This window comes from Carcharodon carcharias, chromosome 2 (genome assembly GCF_017639515.1).
Source record: "Carcharodon carcharias isolate sCarCar2 chromosome 2, sCarCar2.pri, whole genome shotgun sequence".
Lineage (NCBI taxonomy): Eukaryota > Metazoa > Chordata > Chondrichthyes > Lamniformes > Lamnidae > Carcharodon > Carcharodon carcharias.
In genome coordinates this window covers 103,102,504-103,122,907 of record NC_054468.1, presented here as the reverse complement: position 1 = coordinate 103,122,907, position 20,404 = coordinate 103,102,504, and positions in this window count along the sequence as shown.

Below are 20,404 nucleotides of genomic sequence, written 5' to 3'. Positions count from 1 at the left end.
TCCGCTCTGCTCATGCTCTTTTATCCTGTGTCTTGTGTCTCCATTCTCCTCACTCTCTTTTATCATTTGTCTTGTGTCTCCGCTCTCCTCATGCTCTTTTATCCTTTGTCTCCACTCTCCTCACCATCTTTTTGCCTGTGTCTCTGCTCTCCTCTTGTTCTTTTATCCTGTGTCTCCGCTCTCCTCACGTTCTTTCATCCTATGTCTCCGCTCTTCACATGCTCTTTCATCCTGTGTCTCTACACTCCTCGCGTTCTTTTTCCTGTGTCTCTGCTCTCCTTGTTCCCTTTTATACTGTATCGCTGCTCTCCTCACATTCTTTTATCATGCATCTCCACTCTCCCCATCCTCTTTTCTCCTGTGTTGCCACTCTCCCTATGTTCTTTTATCCTGTGTCTACACTCTCCTTCTGCTCTTTTATCCTGTGTCTCCACTCTCCTCATGCTCTCTTATCCTGTATCTCCACTCTCCTCACCCTCTTTTATCCTGTGTCTCTGCTCTCCTCATCCTCTTTTATCCTGTGTCTCCACTCTCTTCATGCTCTTTTATCCTGTGTCTCTACTCTCTTCACCCTCTTTTATCCTGTGTCTCTGCTCTCCTCATCCTCATTTATCCTGTGTCTACACTCTCCTTCTGCTCTTTTATCCTGTGTCTCCACTCTCCTCATGCTCTCTTATCCTGTATCTCCACTCTCCTCACCCTCTTTTATCCTGTGTCTCTGCTCTCCTCATCCTCTTTTATCCTGTGTCTCCACTCTCTTCATGCTCTTTTATCCTGTGTCTCTACTCTCTTCACCCTCTTTTATCCTGTGTCTCTGCTCTCCTCATCCTCATTTATCCTGTGTCTACACTCTCCTTCTGCTCTTTTATCCTGTGTCTCCACTCTCCTCACGTTCTTTTTTCCTGTGTCTACACTCTCCTTCTCCTCTTTTATCCTGTGTCACCACTCTCCTTGCTCTCTTTTATCCTGTGACTCCATCGTTCTCCTCACGCTCTTTTATCTTGCATCTCCGTCATACTCCTTGTGCCCTTTTTCCCTGTGTCTCTGCCGTACTCCTTATGCTCTTTCATCCTGTATCTCTGCACTCCTCATGTTGTTTTAACTGTGTCGCCACTCACCTTACGTCCTTTTATCCTGTGTCTCCACTCTCCTTACGATCTTTCGTTCTGTGTCTCCTCTCTCCTCACGCTCTTATGTTCTGAGTCGGCACTCTCCATCCGCTCTTTTATCCTTTGACTCCGCTCTCCTCATGGTCTTTTATCCTGTCTCTACTTTTTCCTCTTGCTCTCCTTTATCCTGTGTCTCTGCTCTCCTCATGGTCTTTTATCCTGTGTCTATGCTCTCCTCTTGCTCTCCTTTATCCTTTGTCTCCACTCTCCTCACTCTCTTTTATCCTGTGTCTTGTGTCTCCGCTCTCCTCACTCTCTTTTATCCTATGTCTTTTGTCTCCGCTCTCCTCACTCTCTTTTATCCTGTGTTTTGTGTCTCCGCTCTCCTCACTCTCTTATATCCTGTGTCTTGTGCCTCTGCTCTCCCAACGCACTTTTATCCTGTGTCTCCACTCTCCTCACCCTCTTTTATCCTGTCTCAACTGTCTTCACCCTCTTTTATCCTATGTCTCCGCTCTCCTTGTGCTCTTTTATCTTATGTCTCCGCTCTCCCTGTGCTCCTTTATCCTGTATCTACACTCTCTTTAGGCTCTTTTATCCTGTATCTCCACTCTCCTTGCTCTCTTTTATCCTATGGCACCACCACTCTCCTCACGCACTTTTATCTTGCGTCTCCATCATTCTCTTTGTGCTCTTTTGCCCGGTGTCTCTGCCGTTCTCCTTACGCTCTTTCATCCTGTGTCTCTGCTCTCCTCATGTTCATTTTTCCTGTGTATCCACTCTCCTTATGCTCTTTTATCCTGTGTCTGTGTTCTCCTGCCACTCTTTTATCCTGTGTCTCCGCTCTCCTGTCACTATTTATCCTGTGACTCCGCTCTCCTCACGCTCTTTTATGCTGTGTCTCCGCTCTCCTTACGCTCTTTTGTCCTGTGTCTCTGTCTCCTTGCTCTCTTTTATCCTGTTTCTCCACCGCTCTCCACACGCTATTTTATCTTGCATCTCCGTCGTTCTCCTTGTGCTCTTTTACCCTGTATCTCTGCCGTTCTCCTCACGCTCTTTGATCCTTTGTCTCTGCTCTCCTCATGTTCTTTTATCCTGTGTCTCCACTCTCCTCACCCTCTTTTATATTGTGTCTCCACTCTTCTCACTTTCTTTTATCCTGTCTCTCCACTCTCCTCAGCCTATTTTATACTGTGTCTTTGCTTTTGTCGCGCTCTTCTATCCTATGTCTTCGTTCTCCTCATTCTCTTTTATCCTGTGTCTTGTGTCTCCATTCTTCTCACTCTCTTTTATCCAGTGTCTTGTGTCTCCGTTCTCCTGACTCTCTTTTATCCTGTGTCTTGTGTCTCCATTCACCTCACTCTCTTTTATCCTGTGTCTTGTGTCTCCTTTCTCCTCACTCTCATTTATTCTGTGTCTTGCATCTCTGCTCTGCTCACTCTCTTTTATCCTTTGTCTTGTGCCTCCGTTCTCCTCAATCTCTTTTATCCTGTGTCTTGTGTCTCCATTCTCCTCACTCTCTTTATTCCTGTGTCTTGTGTCTCTGCTCTGCTCATGTTCTTTTATCCTGTTTCTTGTGTCTCCAGTCTCATGCTCTTTTATCCTGTGTTTCCACTCTCCCTATGTTGTTTTATCCTGTGTCTACACTCTCCTTCTGCTCTTTTATCCTGTGTCTCCACTCTCCTCATGCTCTTTTTTCCTTTGTCTCCACTCTCCTCACCCTCTTTTAGCCCGTGTCTCTGCTCTCCTCATCCACTTTTATCCTGTGTCTCCTCTGTCCTTACGCTCTTTTATCCTGTGTCTCTGCTCTCTTCTTGTACTTTTATCCTGTGTCTCCCTTCTCCTCAAGCTCTTTCATCCTATGTCTCCGCTCTTCTCACGCTCTTTCATCCTGTGTCTCTGCACTCCGCGCATTCTTTTATCCCTTGTCTCTGCTCTCCTTGCTCCCATTTATCCTGCATCACGGCTCTCCTCGTGTTCTTTTATCATGTGTCTCCGCTCTCCTCACATTCTTTTATCATGCGTCTCCACTCTCCTCATCCTCTTTTCTCCTGTGTTTCCACTCTCCCTTGTTCTTTTATCCTGTGTCTACACTCTCCTTCTGCTCTTTTACCCTGTGTCTCCACTCTCCTTGCTCTCTTTTGTCCTGTGACTCCATCGCTCTCCTCACGCTCTTTTATCTTGCATCTCCGTCATTCTTCTTGTGCTCTTTTACCCTGTGTCTCTGCTGTTCTCCTTAGGCTCTTGCATCCTGTATCTCTGCTCTCCTCATGTTGTTTTATCCTATGTCTCTGCTCTCATCACTCTCTTTCATCCCGTGTCTCCGCTCTCCTCATGCTCTTTCATCCGGTGTTTCTGCTCTGCTTGCTCTCTTTTATCCTGTATGTCTGCTCTCCTAACTCTCTTTTATCCTGTGTCTCCGCTCCCCTCGTGCAATTTTAACCTGTGCCTCCGCTCTCCTTGCTCACCTTTATCCTGTGTCTCCGCTTTCCTCATGCTCTATCATCCTGTGTCTCCGCTCTCCTCGCGTTCATTTATCCTGTGTCTCCACTCTCCTCACCCTCTTTTATCCTGTGTCTCCACTCTCCCTTTGTTCTTTTATCCTGTGTCTACACACTCCCTCTGCTCTTTTATCTTGCGTCACCACACTCCTTGCTCTCTTTTATCCTGTGACTCCACCCTCTCCTCACGCTCTTTTATCTTGCATCTCCGTCATTCTCCTTGTGCTCTTTTACCCTGTGTCTCTGCCGTTCTCCTTATGCTCTTTCATCCTGTATCTCTGCTGCTCTCATGTTGTTTTATCCTGTGTCTCCACTCTCCGTATGCTCTTTCATCCTCTATCTCTGCTCTCCTCGTGTTGTTTTATCCAGTGTCTCCACTCTCCTTACACTCTTTTATCCTGTGTCTTCAGTCTCCTCACACGCTTTAATTCTGAGTCGGCACTCTCCATCCGCTCTTTTATCCTGTGCCTCCACTCTCCTCACGGTCTTTTATCCTGTGTCTACGCTCTCCTCTTGCTCTCCTTTATCCTGTGTCTCCGCTCTCCTCACGCTATTTTTTCCTGTGTCTACGCTCTCCTTCTGCTCTTTTATCCTGTGTCACCACTCTCCTTGCTCTCTTTTATCCTGTGACTCCACCGCTCTCCTCACGCTCTTTTATCTTACATCGCTGTCATTCTCCTTGTGCTCTTTTAGCCTTGTCTCTGCCATTCTCCTTACACTCTTTCATCCTGTATCTCTGCTCTCCTCATGTTGTTTTAACCTGTGTCGCCACTCTCCTCACGTTCTTTCATCCTGTGACTCAACTCTCCTCATGCTCTTTTATTCTGAGTCGGCACTCTCCATCCGCTCTTTTATCCTGTATCTCCGCTCTCCTCATGGTCTTTTATCCTGTGTCTATGCTCTCCTCTTGCTCTCCTTTATCCTTTGTCTCCACTCTTCTCACTCTCTTTTATCCTGTGTCTTGTGTCTCCGCTCTCCTCACTCTCTTTTATCCTGTGTCTTGTGCCTCTGCTCTCCCCACGCACTTTTATCCTGTGTCTCCACTCTCCTCACCCTCTTTTATCCTGTCTCAACTGTCTTCACCCTCTTTTATCCTATGTCTCCGCTCTCCTTGTGCTCTTTTATCTTATGTCTCCGCTCTCCCTGTGCTCCTTTATCCTGTATCTACACTCTCTTTAGGCTCTTTTATCCTGTATCTCCACTCTCCTTGCTCTCTTTTATCCTATGGCACCACCACTCTCCTCACGCACTTTTATCTTGCGTCTCCATCATTCTCTTTGTGCTCTTTTGCCCGGTGTCTCTGCCGTTCTCCTTACGCTCTTTCATCCTGTGTCTCTGCTCTCCTCATGTTCATTTTTCCTGTGTATCCACTCTCCTTATGCTCTTTTATCCTGTGTCTGTGTTCTCCTGCCACTCTTTTATCCTGTGTCTCCGCTCTCCTGTCACTATTTATCCTGTGACTCCGCTCTCCTCACGCTCTTTTATGCTGTGTCTCCGCTCTCCTTACGCTCTTTTGTCCTGTGTCTCTGTCTCCTTGCTCTCTTTTATCCTGTTTCTCCACCGCTCTCCACACGCTATTTTATCTTGCATCTCCGTCGTTCTCCTTGTGCTCTTTTACCCTGTATCTCTGCCGTTCTCCTCACGCTCTTTGATCCTTTGTCTCTGCTCTCCTCATGTTCTTTTATCCTGTGTCTCCACTCTCCTCACCCTCTTTTATATTGTGTCTCCACTCTTCTCACTTTCTTTTATCCTGTCTCTCCACTCTCCTCAGCCTATTTTATACTGTGTCTTTGCTTTTGTCGCGCTCTTCTATCCTATGTCTTCGTTCTCCTCATTCTCTTTTATCCTGTGTCTTGTGTCTCCATTCTTCTCACTCTCTTTTATCCAGTGTCTTGTGTCTCCGTTCTCCTGACTCTCTTTTATCCTGTGTCTTGTGTCTCCATTCACCTCACTCTCTTTTATCCTGTGTCTTGTGTCTCCTTTCTCCTCACTCTCATTTATTCTGTGTCTTGCATCTCTGCTCTGCTCACTCTCTTTTATCCTTTGTCTTGTGCCTCCGTTCTCCTCAATCTCTTTTATCCTGTGTCTTGTGTCTCCATTCTCCTCACTCTCTTTTATCCTGTGTCTTGTGTCTCTGCTCTGCTCATGTTCTTTTATCCTGTTTCTTGTGTCTCCAGTCTCATGCTCTTTTATCCTGTGTTTCCACTCTCCCTATGTTGTTTTATCCTGTGTCTACACTCTCCTTCTGCTCTTTTATCCTGTGTCTCCACTCTCCTCATGCTCTTTTTTCCTTTGTCTCCACTCTCCTCACCCTCTTTTAGCCCGTGTCTCTGCTCTCCTCATCCACTTTTATCCTGTGTCTCCTCTGTCCTTACGCTCTTTTATCCTGTGTCTCTGCTCTCTTCTTGTACTTTTATCCTGTGTCTCCCTTCTCCTCAAGCTCTTTCATCCTATGTCTCCGCTCTTCTCACGCTCTTTCATCCTGTGTCTCTGCACTCCGCGCATTCTTTTATCCCTTGTCTCTGCTCTCCTTGCTCCCATTTATCCTGCATCACGGCTCTCCTCGTGTTCTTTTATCATGTGTCTCCGCTCTCCTCACATTCTTTTATCATGCGTCTCCACTCTCCTCATCCTCTTTTCTCCTGTGTTTCCACTCTCCCTTGTTCTTTTATCCTGTGTCTACACTCTCCTTCTGCTCTTTTACCCTGTGTCTCCACTCTCCTTGCTCTCTTTTGTCCTGTGACTCCATCGCTCTCCTCACGCTCTTTTATCTTGCATCTCCGTCATTCTTCTTGTGCTCTTTTACCCTGTGTCTCTGCTGTTCTCCTTAGGCTCTTGCATCCTGTATCTCTGCTCTCCTCATGTTGTTTTATCCTATGTCTCTGCTCTCATCACTCTCTTTCATCCCGTGTCTCCGCTCTCCTCATGCTCTTTCATCCGGTGTTTCTGCTCTGCTTGCTCTCTTTTATCCTGTATGTCTGCTCTCCTAACTCTCTTTTATCCTGTGTCTCCGCTCCCCTCGTGCAATTTTAACCTGTGCCTCCGCTCTCCTTGCTCACCTTTATCCTGTGTCTCCGCTTTCCTCATGCTCTATCATCCTGTGTCTCCGCTCTCCTCGCGTTCATTTATCCTGTGTCTCCACTCTCCTCACCCTCTTTTATCCTGTGTCTCCACTCTCCCTTTGTTCTTTTATCCTGTGTCTACACACTCCCTCTGCTCTTTTATCTTGCGTCACCACACTCCTTGCTCTCTTTTATCCTGTGACTCCACCCTCTCCTCACGCTCTTTTATCTTGCATCTCCGTCATTCTCCTTGTGCTCTTTTACCCTGTGTCTCTGCCGTTCTCCTTATGCTCTTTCATCCTGTATCTCTGCTGCTCTCATGTTGTTTTATCCTGTGTCTCCACTCTCCGTATGCTCTTTCATCCTCTATCTCTGCTCTCCTCGTGTTGTTTTATCCAGTGTCTCCACTCTCCTTACACTCTTTTATCCTGTGTCTTCAGTCTCCTCACACGCTTTAATTCTGAGTCGGCACTCTCCATCCGCTCTTTTATCCTGTGCCTCCACTCTCCTCACGGTCTTTTATCCTGTGTCTACGCTCTCCTCTTGCTCTCCTTTATCCTGTGTCTCCGCTCTCCTCACGCTATTTTTTCCTGTGTCTACGCTCTCCTTCTGCTCTTTTATCCTGTGTCACCACTCTCCTTGCTCTCTTTTATCCTGTGACTCCACCGCTCTCCTCACGCTCTTTTATCTTACATCGCTGTCATTCTCCTTGTGCTCTTTTAGCCTTGTCTCTGCCATTCTCCTTACACTCTTTCATCCTGTATCTCTGCTCTCCTCATGTTGTTTTAACCTGTGTCGCCACTCTCCTCACGTTCTTTCATCCTGTGACTCAACTCTCCTCATGCTCTTTTATTCTGAGTCGGCACTCTCCATCCGCTCTTTTATCCTGTATCTCCGCTCTCCTCATGGTCTTTTATCCTGTGTCTATGCTCTCCTCTTGCTCTCCTTTATCCTTTGTCTCCACTCTTCTCACTCTCTTTTATCCTGTGTCTTGTGTCTCCGCTCTCCTCACTCTCTTTTATCCTGTGTCTTGTGCCTCTGCTCTCCCCACGCACTTTTATCCTGTGTCTCCACTCTCCTCACCCTCTTTTATCCTGTCTCAACTGTCTTCACCCTCTTTTATCCTATGTCTCCGCTCTCCTTGTGCTCTTTTATCTTATGTCTCCGCTCTCCCTGTGCTCCTTTATCCTGTATCTACACTCTCTTTAGGCTCTTTTATCCTGTATCTCCACTCTCCTTGCTCTCTTTTATCCTATGGCACCACCACTCTCCTCACGCACTTTTATCTTGCGTCTCCATCATTCTCTTTGTGCTCTTTTGCCCGGTGTCTCTGCCGTTCTCCTTACGCTCTTTCATCCTGTGTCTCTGCTCTCCTCATGTTCATTTTTCCTGTGTATCCACTCTCCTTATGCTCTTTTATCCTGTGTCTGTGTTCTCCTGCCACTCTTTTATCCTGTGTCTCCGCTCTCCTGTCACTATTTATCCTGTGACTCCGCTCTCCTCACGCTCTTTTATGCTGTGTCTCCGCTCTCCTTACGCTCTTTTGTCCTGTGTCTCTGTCTCCTTGCTCTCTTTTATCCTGTTTCTCCACCGCTCTCCACACGCTATTTTATCTTGCATCTCCGTCGTTCTCCTTGTGCTCTTTTACCCTGTATCTCTGCCGTTCTCCTCACGCTCTTTGATCCTTTGTCTCTGCTCTCCTCATGTTCTTTTATCCTGTGTCTCCACTCTCCTCACCCTCTTTTATATTGTGTCTCCACTCTTCTCACTTTCTTTTATCCTGTCTCTCCACTCTCCTCAGCCTATTTTATACTGTGTCTTTGCTTTTGTCGCGCTCTTCTATCCTATGTCTTCGTTCTCCTCATTCTCTTTTATCCTGTGTCTTGTGTCTCCATTCTTCTCACTCTCTTTTATCCAGTGTCTTGTGTCTCCGTTCTCCTGACTCTCTTTTATCCTGTGTCTTGTGTCTCCATTCACCTCACTCTCTTTTATCCTGTGTCTTGTGTCTCCTTTCTCCTCACTCTCATTTATTCTGTGTCTTGCATCTCTGCTCTGCTCACTCTCTTTTATCCTTTGTCTTGTGCCTCCGTTCTCCTCAATCTCTTTTATCCTGTGTCTTGTGTCTCCATTCTCCTCACTCTCTTTTATCCTGTGTCTTGTGTCTCTGCTCTGCTCATGTTCTTTTATCCTGTTTCTTGTGTCTCCAGTCTCATGCTCTTTTATCCTGTGTTTCCACTCTCCCTATGTTGTTTTATCCTGTGTCTACACTCTCCTTCTGCTCTTTTATCCTGTGTCTCCACTCTCCTCATGCTCTTTTTTCCTTTGTCTCCACTCTCCTCACCCTCTTTTAGCCCGTGTCTCTGCTCTCCTCATCCACTTTTATCCTGTGTCTCCTCTGTCCTTACGCTCTTTTATCCTGTGTCTCTGCTCTCTTCTTGTACTTTTATCCTGTGTCTCCCTTCTCCTCAAGCTCTTTCATCCTATGTCTCCGCTCTTCTCACGCTCTTTCATCCTGTGTCTCTGCACTCCGCGCATTCTTTTATCCCTTGTCTCTGCTCTCCTTGCTCCCATTTATCCTGCATCACGGCTCTCCTCGTGTTCTTTTATCATGTGTCTCCGCTCTCCTCACATTCTTTTATCATGCGTCTCCACTCTCCTCATCCTCTTTTCTCCTGTGTTTCCACTCTCCCTTGTTCTTTTATCCTGTGTCTACACTCTCCTTCTGCTCTTTTACCCTGTGTCTCCACTCTCCTTGCTCTCTTTTGTCCTGTGACTCCATCGCTCTCCTCACGCTCTTTTATCTTGCATCTCCGTCATTCTTCTTGTGCTCTTTTACCCTGTGTCTCTGCTGTTCTCCTTAGGCTCTTGCATCCTGTATCTCTGCTCTCCTCATGTTGTTTTATCCTATGTCTCTGCTCTCATCACTCTCTTTCATCCCGTGTCTCCGCTCTCCTCATGCTCTTTCATCCGGTGTTTCTGCTCTGCTTGCTCTCTTTTATCCTGTATGTCTGCTCTCCTAACTCTCTTTTATCCTGTGTCTCCGCTCCCCTCGTGCAATTTTAACCTGTGCCTCCGCTCTCCTTGCTCACCTTTATCCTGTGTCTCCGCTTTCCTCATGCTCTATCATCCTGTGTCTCCGCTCTCCTCGCGTTCATTTATCCTGTGTCTCCACTCTCCTCACCCTCTTTTATCCTGTGTCTCCACTCTCCCTTTGTTCTTTTATCCTGTGTCTACACACTCCCTCTGCTCTTTTATCTTGCGTCACCACACTCCTTGCTCTCTTTTATCCTGTGACTCCACCCTCTCCTCACGCTCTTTTATCTTGCATCTCCGTCATTCTCCTTGTGCTCTTTTACCCTGTGTCTCTGCCGTTCTCCTTATGCTCTTTCATCCTGTATCTCTGCTGCTCTCATGTTGTTTTATCCTGTGTCTCCACTCTCCGTATGCTCTTTCATCCTCTATCTCTGCTCTCCTCGTGTTGTTTTATCCAGTGTCTCCACTCTCCTTACACTCTTTTATCCTGTGTCTTCAGTCTCCTCACACGCTTTAATTCTGAGTCGGCACTCTCCATCCGCTCTTTTATCCTGTGCCTCCACTCTCCTCACGGTCTTTTATCCTGTGTCTACGCTCTCCTCTTGCTCTCCTTTATCCTGTGTCTCCGCTCTCCTCACGCTATTTTTTCCTGTGTCTACGCTCTCCTTCTGCTCTTTTATCCTGTGTCACCACTCTCCTTGCTCTCTTTTATCCTGTGACTCCACCGCTCTCCTCACGCTCTTTTATCTTACATCGCTGTCATTCTCCTTGTGCTCTTTTAGCCTTGTCTCTGCCATTCTCCTTACACTCTTTCATCCTGTATCTCTGCTCTCCTCATGTTGTTTTAACCTGTGTCGCCACTCTCCTCACGTTCTTTCATCCTGTGACTCAACTCTCCTCATGCTCTTTTATTCTGAGTCGGCACTCTCCATCCGCTCTTTTATCCTGTATCTCCGCTCTCCTCATGGTCTTTTATCCTGTGTCTATGCTCTCCTCTTGCTCTCCTTTATCCTTTGTCTCCACTCTTCTCACTCTCTTTTATCCTGTGTCTTGTGTCTCCGCTCTCCTCACTCTCTTTTATCCTGTGTCTTGTGCCTCTGCTCTCCCCACGCACTTTTATCCTGTGTCTCCACTCTCCTCACCCTCTTTTATCCTGTCTCAACTGTCTTCACCCTCTTTTATCCTATGTCTCCGCTCTCCTTGTGCTCTTTTATCTTATGTCTCCGCTCTCCCTGTGCTCCTTTATCCTGTATCTACACTCTCTTTAGGCTCTTTTATCCTGTATCTCCACTCTCCTTGCTCTCTTTTATCCTATGGCACCACCACTCTCCTCACGCACTTTTATCTTGCGTCTCCATCATTCTCTTTGTGCTCTTTTGCCCGGTGTCTCTGCCGTTCTCCTTACGCTCTTTCATCCTGTGTCTCTGCTCTCCTCATGTTCATTTTTCCTGTGTATCCACTCTCCTTATGCTCTTTTATCCTGTGTCTGTGTTCTCCTGCCACTCTTTTATCCTGTGTCTCCGCTCTCCTGTCACTATTTATCCTGTGACTCCGCTCTCCTCACGCTCTTTTATGCTGTGTCTCCGCTCTCCTTACGCTCTTTTGTCCTGTGTCTCTGTCTCCTTGCTCTCTTTTATCCTGTTTCTCCACCGCTCTCCACACGCTATTTTATCTTGCATCTCCGTCGTTCTCCTTGTGCTCTTTTACCCTGTATCTCTGCCGTTCTCCTCACGCTCTTTGATCCTTTGTCTCTGCTCTCCTCATGTTCTTTTATCCTGTGTCTCCACTCTCCTCACCCTCTTTTATATTGTGTCTCCACTCTTCTCACTTTCTTTTATCCTGTCTCTCCACTCTCCTCAGCCTATTTTATACTGTGTCTTTGCTTTTGTCGCGCTCTTCTATCCTATGTCTTCGTTCTCCTCATTCTCTTTTATCCTGTGTCTTGTGTCTCCATTCTTCTCACTCTCTTTTATCCAGTGTCTTGTGTCTCCGTTCTCCTGACTCTCTTTTATCCTGTGTCTTGTGTCTCCATTCACCTCACTCTCTTTTATCCTGTGTCTTGTGTCTCCTTTCTCCTCACTCTCATTTATTCTGTGTCTTGCATCTCTGCTCTGCTCACTCTCTTTTATCCTTTGTCTTGTGCCTCCGTTCTCCTCAATCTCTTTTATCCTGTGTCTTGTGTCTCCATTCTCCTCACTCTCTTTTATCCTGTGTCTTGTGTCTCTGCTCTGCTCATGTTCTTTTATCCTGTTTCTTGTGTCTCCAGTCTCATGCTCTTTTATCCTGTGTTTCCACTCTCCCTATGTTGTTTTATCCTGTGTCTACACTCTCCTTCTGCTCTTTTATCCTGTGTCTCCACTCTCCTCATGCTCTTTTTTCCTTTGTCTCCACTCTCCTCACCCTCTTTTAGCCCGTGTCTCTGCTCTCCTCATCCACTTTTATCCTGTGTCTCCTCTGTCCTTACGCTCTTTTATCCTGTGTCTCTGCTCTCTTCTTGTACTTTTATCCTGTGTCTCCCTTCTCCTCAAGCTCTTTCATCCTATGTCTCCGCTCTTCTCACGCTCTTTCATCCTGTGTCTCTGCACTCCGCGCATTCTTTTATCCCTTGTCTCTGCTCTCCTTGCTCCCATTTATCCTGCATCACGGCTCTCCTCGTGTTCTTTTATCATGTGTCTCCGCTCTCCTCACATTCTTTTATCATGCGTCTCCACTCTCCTCATCCTCTTTTCTCCTGTGTTTCCACTCTCCCTTGTTCTTTTATCCTGTGTCTACACTCTCCTTCTGCTCTTTTACCCTGTGTCTCCACTCTCCTTGCTCTCTTTTGTCCTGTGACTCCATCGCTCTCCTCACGCTCTTTTATCTTGCATCTCCGTCATTCTTCTTGTGCTCTTTTACCCTGTGTCTCTGCTGTTCTCCTTAGGCTCTTGCATCCTGTATCTCTGCTCTCCTCATGTTGTTTTATCCTATGTCTCTGCTCTCATCACTCTCTTTCATCCCGTGTCTCCGCTCTCCTCATGCTCTTTCATCCGGTGTTTCTGCTCTGCTTGCTCTCTTTTATCCTGTATGTCTGCTCTCCTAACTCTCTTTTATCCTGTGTCTCCGCTCCCCTCGTGCAATTTTAACCTGTGCCTCCGCTCTCCTTGCTCACCTTTATCCTGTGTCTCCGCTTTCCTCATGCTCTATCATCCTGTGTCTCCGCTCTCCTCGCGTTCATTTATCCTGTGTCTCCACTCTCCTCACCCTCTTTTATCCTGTGTCTCCACTCTCCCTTTGTTCTTTTATCCTGTGTCTACACACTCCCTCTGCTCTTTTATCTTGCGTCACCACACTCCTTGCTCTCTTTTATCCTGTGACTCCACCCTCTCCTCACGCTCTTTTATCTTGCATCTCCGTCATTCTCCTTGTGCTCTTTTACCCTGTGTCTCTGCCGTTCTCCTTATGCTCTTTCATCCTGTATCTCTGCTGCTCTCATGTTGTTTTATCCTGTGTCTCCACTCTCCGTATGCTCTTTCATCCTCTATCTCTGCTCTCCTCGTGTTGTTTTATCCAGTGTCTCCACTCTCCTTACACTCTTTTATCCTGTGTCTTCAGTCTCCTCACACGCTTTAATTCTGAGTCGGCACTCTCCATCCGCTCTTTTATCCTGTGCCTCCACTCTCCTCACGGTCTTTTATCCTGTGTCTACGCTCTCCTCTTGCTCTCCTTTATCCTGTGTCTCCGCTCTCCTCACGCTATTTTTTCCTGTGTCTACGCTCTCCTTCTGCTCTTTTATCCTGTGTCACCACTCTCCTTGCTCTCTTTTATCCTGTGACTCCACCGCTCTCCTCACGCTCTTTTATCTTACATCGCTGTCATTCTCCTTGTGCTCTTTTAGCCTTGTCTCTGCCATTCTCCTTACACTCTTTCATCCTGTATCTCTGCTCTCCTCATGTTGTTTTAACCTGTGTCGCCACTCTCCTCACGTTCTTTCATCCTGTGACTCAACTCTCCTCATGCTCTTTTATTCTGAGTCGGCACTCTCCATCCGCTCTTTTATCCTGTATCTCCGCTCTCCTCATGGTCTTTTATCCTGTGTCTATGCTCTCCTCTTGCTCTCCTTTATCCTTTGTCTCCACTCTTCTCACTCTCTTTTATCCTGTGTCTTGTGTCTCCGCTCTCCTCACTCTCTTTTATCCTGTGTCTTGTGCCTCTGCTCTCCCCACGCACTTTTATCCTGTGTCTCCACTCTCCTCACCCTCTTTTATCCTGTCTCAACTGTCTTCACCCTCTTTTATCCTATGTCTCCGCTCTCCTTGTGCTCTTTTATCTTATGTCTCCGCTCTCCCTGTGCTCCTTTATCCTGTATCTACACTCTCTTTAGGCTCTTTTATCCTGTATCTCCACTCTCCTTGCTCTCTTTTATCCTATGGCACCACCACTCTCCTCACGCACTTTTATCTTGCGTCTCCATCATTCTCTTTGTGCTCTTTTGCCCGGTGTCTCTGCCGTTCTCCTTACGCTCTTTCATCCTGTGTCTCTGCTCTCCTCATGTTCATTTTTCCTGTGTATCCACTCTCCTTATGCTCTTTTATCCTGTGTCTGTGTTCTCCTGCCACTCTTTTATCCTGTGTCTCCGCTCTCCTGTCACTATTTATCCTGTGACTCCGCTCTCCTCACGCTCTTTTATGCTGTGTCTCCGCTCTCCTTACGCTCTTTTGTCCTGTGTCTCTGTCTCCTTGCTCTCTTTTATCCTGTTTCTCCACCGCTCTCCACACGCTATTTTATCTTGCATCTCCGTCGTTCTCCTTGTGCTCTTTTACCCTGTATCTCTGCCGTTCTCCTCACGCTCTTTGATCCTTTGTCTCTGCTCTCCTCATGTTCTTTTATCCTGTGTCTCCACTCTCCTCACCCTCTTTTATATTGTGTCTCCACTCTTCTCACTTTCTTTTATCCTGTCTCTCCACTCTCCTCAGCCTATTTTATACTGTGTCTTTGCTTTTGTCGCGCTCTTCTATCCTATGTCTTCGTTCTCCTCATTCTCTTTTATCCTGTGTCTTGTGTCTCCATTCTTCTCACTCTCTTTTATCCAGTGTCTTGTGTCTCCGTTCTCCTGACTCTCTTTTATCCTGTGTCTTGTGTCTCCATTCACCTCACTCTCTTTTATCCTGTGTCTTGTGTCTCCTTTCTCCTCACTCTCATTTATTCTGTGTCTTGCATCTCTGCTCTGCTCACTCTCTTTTATCCTTTGTCTTGTGCCTCCGTTCTCCTCAATCTCTTTTATCCTGTGTCTTGTGTCTCCATTCTCCTCACTCTCTTTTATCCTGTGTCTTGTGTCTCTGCTCTGCTCATGTTCTTTTATCCTGTTTCTTGTGTCTCCAGTCTCATGCTCTTTTATCCTGTGTTTCCACTCTCCCTATGTTGTTTTATCCTGTGTCTACACTCTCCTTCTGCTCTTTTATCCTGTGTCTCCACTCTCCTCATGCTCTTTTTTCCTTTGTCTCCACTCTCCTCACCCTCTTTTAGCCCGTGTCTCTGCTCTCCTCATCCACTTTTATCCTGTGTCTCCTCTGTCCTTACGCTCTTTTATCCTGTGTCTCTGCTCTCTTCTTGTACTTTTATCCTGTGTCTCCCTTCTCCTCAAGCTCTTTCATCCTATGTCTCCGCTCTTCTCACGCTCTTTCATCCTGTGTCTCTGCACTCCGCGCATTCTTTTATCCCTTGTCTCTGCTCTCCTTGCTCCCATTTATCCTGCATCACGGCTCTCCTCGTGTTCTTTTATCATGTGTCTCCGCTCTCCTCACATTCTTTTATCATGCGTCTCCACTCTCCTCATCCTCTTTTCTCCTGTGTTTCCACTCTCCCTTGTTCTTTTATCCTGTGTCTACACTCTCCTTCTGCTCTTTTACCCTGTGTCTCCACTCTCCTTGCTCTCTTTTGTCCTGTGACTCCATCGCTCTCCTCACGCTCTTTTATCTTGCATCTCCGTCATTCTTCTTGTGCTCTTTTACCCTGTGTCTCTGCTGTTCTCCTTAGGCTCTTGCATCCTGTATCTCTGCTCTCCTCATGTTGTTTTATCCTATGTCTCTGCTCTCATCACTCTCTTTCATCCCGTGTCTCCGCTCTCCTCATGCTCTTTCATCCGGTGTTTCTGCTCTGCTTGCTCTCTTTTATCCTGTATGTCTGCTCTCCTAACTCTCTTTTATCCTGTGTCTCCGCTCCCCTCGTGCAATTTTAACCTGTGCCTCCGCTCTCCTTGCTCACCTTTATCCTGTGTCTCCGCTTTCCTCATGCTCTATCATCCTGTGTCTCCGCTCTCCTCGCGTTCATTTATCCTGTGTCTCCACTCTCCTCACCCTCTTTTATCCTGTGTCTCCACTCTCCCTTTGTTCTTTTATCCTGTGTCTACACACTCCCTCTGCTCTTTTATCTTGCGTCACCACACTCCTTGCTCTCTTTTATCCTGTGACTCCACCCTCTCCTCACGCTCTTTTATCTTGCATCTCCGTCATTCTCCTTGTGCTCTTTTACCCTGTGTCTCTGCCGTTCTCCTTACGCTCTTTCATCCTGTATCTCTGCTGCTCTCATGTTGTTTTATCCTGTGTCTCCACTCTCCGTATGCTCTTTCATCCTCTATCTCTGCTCTCCTCGTGTTGTTTTATCCAGTGTCTCCACTCTCCTTACACTCTTTTATCCTGTGTCTTCAGTCTCCTCACACGCTTTAATTCTGAGTCGGCACTCTCCATCCGCTCTTTTATCCTGTGCCTCCACTCTCCTCACGGTCTTTTATCCTGTGTCTACGCTCTCCTCTTGCTCTCCTTTATCCTGTGTCTCCGCTCTCCTCACGCTATTTTTTCCTGTGTCTACGCTCTCCTTCTGCTCTTTTATCCTGTGTCACCACTCTCCTTGCTCTCTTTTATCCTGTGACTCCACCGCTCTCCTCACGCTCTTTTATCTTACATCGCTGTCATTCTCCTTGTGCTCTTTTAGCCTTGTCTCTGCCATTCTCCTTACACTCTTTCATCCTGTATCTCTGCTCTCCTCATGTTGTTTTAACCTGTGTCGCCACTCTCCTCACGTTCTTTCATCCTGTGACTCAACTCTCCTCATGCTCTTTTATTCTGAGTCGGCACTCTCCATCCGCTCTTTTATCCTGTATCTCCGCTCTCCTCATGGTCTTTTATCCTGTGTCTATGCTCTCCTCTTGCTCTCCTTTATCCTTTGTCTCCACTCTTCTCACTCTCTTTTATCCTGTGTCTTGTGTCTCCGCTCTCCTCACTCTCTTTTATCCTGTGTCTTGTGCCTCTGCTCTCCCCACGCACTTTTATCCTGTGTCTCCACTCTCCTCACCCTCTTTTATCCTGTCTCAACTGTCTTCACCCTCTTTTATCCTATGTCTCCGCTCTCCTTGTGCTCTTTTATCTTATGTCTCCGCTCTCCCTGTGCTCCTTTATCCTGTATCTACACTCTCCTTAGGCTCTTTTATCCTGTGTCTCCACTCTCCTTGCTCTCTTTTATCCTATGACACCACCACTCTCCGCACGCACTTTTATCTTGCGTCTCCATCATTCTCTTTGTGCATTTTTGCCCTGTGTCTCTGCCGTTCTCCTTACGCTCTTTCATCCTGTGTCTCTGCTCTCCTCATGTTCTTTTTTCCTGTGTATCCACTCTCCTTATGCTCTTTTATCCTGTGTCTCCACTCTCCTTGCTCTCTTTTATCCTATGACACCACCACTCTCCTCACACACTTTTATCTTGCATCTCCATCATTCTCTTTGTGCCGTTCTCCTTATGCTCTTTTATTCTGTGTCTCCGCTCTCCTCACACTCTGTTATCCTGTGACTCTGCTCTCTTCACACTCTTTTATCCCGTGTTTCCGCTCTCCTTATGCTCTTTTATCCTGTGTCTCTGCTCTCCTCACGTTCTTTTATGCTGTGTCTCTGCTCTGCTCATTTTCTTTTATGCTGTGTCTCCGCTCTCCTTGCTCTCTTTTATCTTGTTTCTCCACTGCTCTCTTCACGCTCTTTTATCTTGCATCTCCATCATTCTCCTTGTTCTCTTTTATCTTGCATCTCCGTCGTTCTCCTTGTGCTCTTTTACCCTGTGTCTCTGCCATTCTCCTAACGCTCTTTCATCCTTTGTCTCCACACTCCTCACTCTCACTTATCCAGTGTCTCTGCACTCCTTCCGCTCTTTTATCCTGTGATTCCGTTCTCCTCACTCTCTTTTATCCTGTGTCTCCACTCTCCCAATGCACTTTCTTCCTGTGTCTCCATTCTCCTCACTCTCTTTTATCCTGTGTCTCTGCTTTCGTCACGCTCTTTTATCTTATGTCTCTGTTCTCCTCACTCTATTTTATCCCGTGTCTTGTTTCTCCGTTCTCCTCACTCTCTTTTATCCTGTGTCTCGTGTCTCCATTCTCCTCATTACCTTTTATCCTGTGTCTTGTGTCTCCGTTCTCCTCACTCTCTTTTATCCTTTGTCTTGTGTCTCCATACTCCTCACTCTCTTTTATCCTGTGTCTTGTGCCTCCGCTCTCTTCACGCTCTTTTATCCTGTGTTTCCGTTCTCCTTATGCTCTTTTATCCTGTGTCTCTGCTCTCCTCACGGTCTTTTATGCTGTGTCTCTGCTCTCCTCACGGTCTTTTATGCTGTGTCTCTGCTCTGCTCATGGTCTTTTATGCTGTGTCTCCGCTCTCCTTGCTCTCTTTTATCTTGTTTCTCCACCGCTCTCCTCATGCTCTTTTATCTTGCATCTCCATCATTCTCTTTGTTCTCTTTTATCTGCATCTCCGTCGTACTCCTTGTGCTCTTTTACCCTGTGTCTCTGCCGTTCTCCTAACGCTCTTTCATCCTTTGTCTCCACACTCCTCACTCTCACTTATCCAGTGTCTCTGCTCTCCTTCCGCTCTTTTATCCTGTGATTCCGTTCTCCTCACTCTCTTTTATCCTGTGTCTCCACTCTCCCCATGCACTTTCTTCCTGTGTCTCCACTCTCTTCACTGTCTTTTATCCTGTGTCTCCACTCTCCTCAGCCTATTTTATCCTGTGTCTCTGCTTTCGTCACGCTCTTTTATCTTATGTCTCCGTTCTCCTCATGCTCTTTTATCCTGTGTCTTGTGCCTGCGCTCTCCTCATGCTCTTTTATCCTGTGTCTCCACTGTCCTCACCCTACTTTATCCTGTGTCTCTGCTCTCCTCACCCTCTTTTATCCTGTGTCTCCGCTCTCCGTGCTCTCTTTTATCCTGTTTCTCCACCGCTCTCCTTACGCTCTTTTATCTTGCATCTCCATCGTTCTCCTTGTTCTCTTTTATCTCCATCACTTCTTTCTGCACTTTTGCCCTGTGTCTCTGCCGTTCTCCTTATGCTCTTTCATCCTGTGTCTCTGCTCTCCTCATGTTCTTTTATCCTGTGTATCCACTCTCCTTACACTTTTATCCTGTGTTTCCGCTCTCATGCCACTGTTTTATCCTGTGTCTCCGCTCTCCTCACACTCTTTTATCCTGTGATTCCGCTCTCCTTACGCTCTTTTATCCTGTGTCTCTGCTCTCCTCACGGTCTTTCATGGTGTGTCTCCACTCTCCTCTTGCTCTTTTAACCTGTGTCTCCGGTCTCCTTGCTCTCTTTTATCCTGTTTCTCCACCGCTCTCCTCACGCTCTTTTATCTTGCATCTCCTTCGTTCTCCTTGTGCTCTTTTATCTTGCATCTCTGTCGTTCTCCTTGTGCTCTTTTAACTTGTGTCTCTGCCATTCTCCTCACACTCTTTGATCCTTTGTCTCTGCTCTCCTCATGATCTTTTATCCTGTGTCTCCACACTCCTCACCCTCTTTTATCCTGTGTCTCCACTCTTCTCACTCTCTTTTATCCTGTGTCTCCACTTTCCTCACTGTCTTTTATCCAGTATCTCCACTCTCCCCATGCACTTTCTTCCTGTGTCTCCACTCTCCTCACTGTCTTTTATCCTGTGTCTCCACTCTCCTCAGCCTATTTTATCCTGTGTCTCTGCTTTCGTCACGCTCTTTTATCATTTGTCTTGTGTCTCCGCTCTCCTCATGCTCTTTTATTCTGTGTCTTGTGCCTGCGCTCTCCTCATGCTCTTTTATCCTGTGTCTCCACTGTCCTCACCCTACTTTATCCTGTGTCTCTGCTCTCCTCACCCTCTTTTATCCTGTGTCTCCGCTCTCCGTGCTCTCTTTTATCCTGTTTCTCCACCGCTCTCCTTACGCTCTTTTATCTTGCATCTCCATCGTTCTCCTTGTTCTCTTTTATCTCCATCACTTCTTTCTGCACTTTTGCCCTGTGTCTCTGCCGTTCTCCTTATGCTCTTTCATCCTGTGTCTCTGCTCTCCTCATGTTCTTTTATCCTGTGTATCCACTCTCCTTACACTTTTATCCTGTGTTTCCGCTCTCATGCCACTGTTTTATCCTGTGTCTCCGCTCTCCTCACACTCTTTTATCCTGTGATTCCGCTCTCCTTACGCTCTTTTATCCTGTGTCTCTGCTCTCCTCACGGTCTTTCATGGTGTGTCTCCACTCTCCTCTTGCTCTTTTAACCTGTGTCTCCGGTATCCTTGCTCTCTTTTATCCTGTTTCTCCACCGCTCTCCTCACGCTCTTTTATCTTGCATCTCTGTCGTTCTCCTTGTGCTCTTTTAACTTGTGTCTCTGCCATTCTCCTCACACTCTTTGATCCTTTGTCTCTGCTCTCCTCATGATCTTTTAT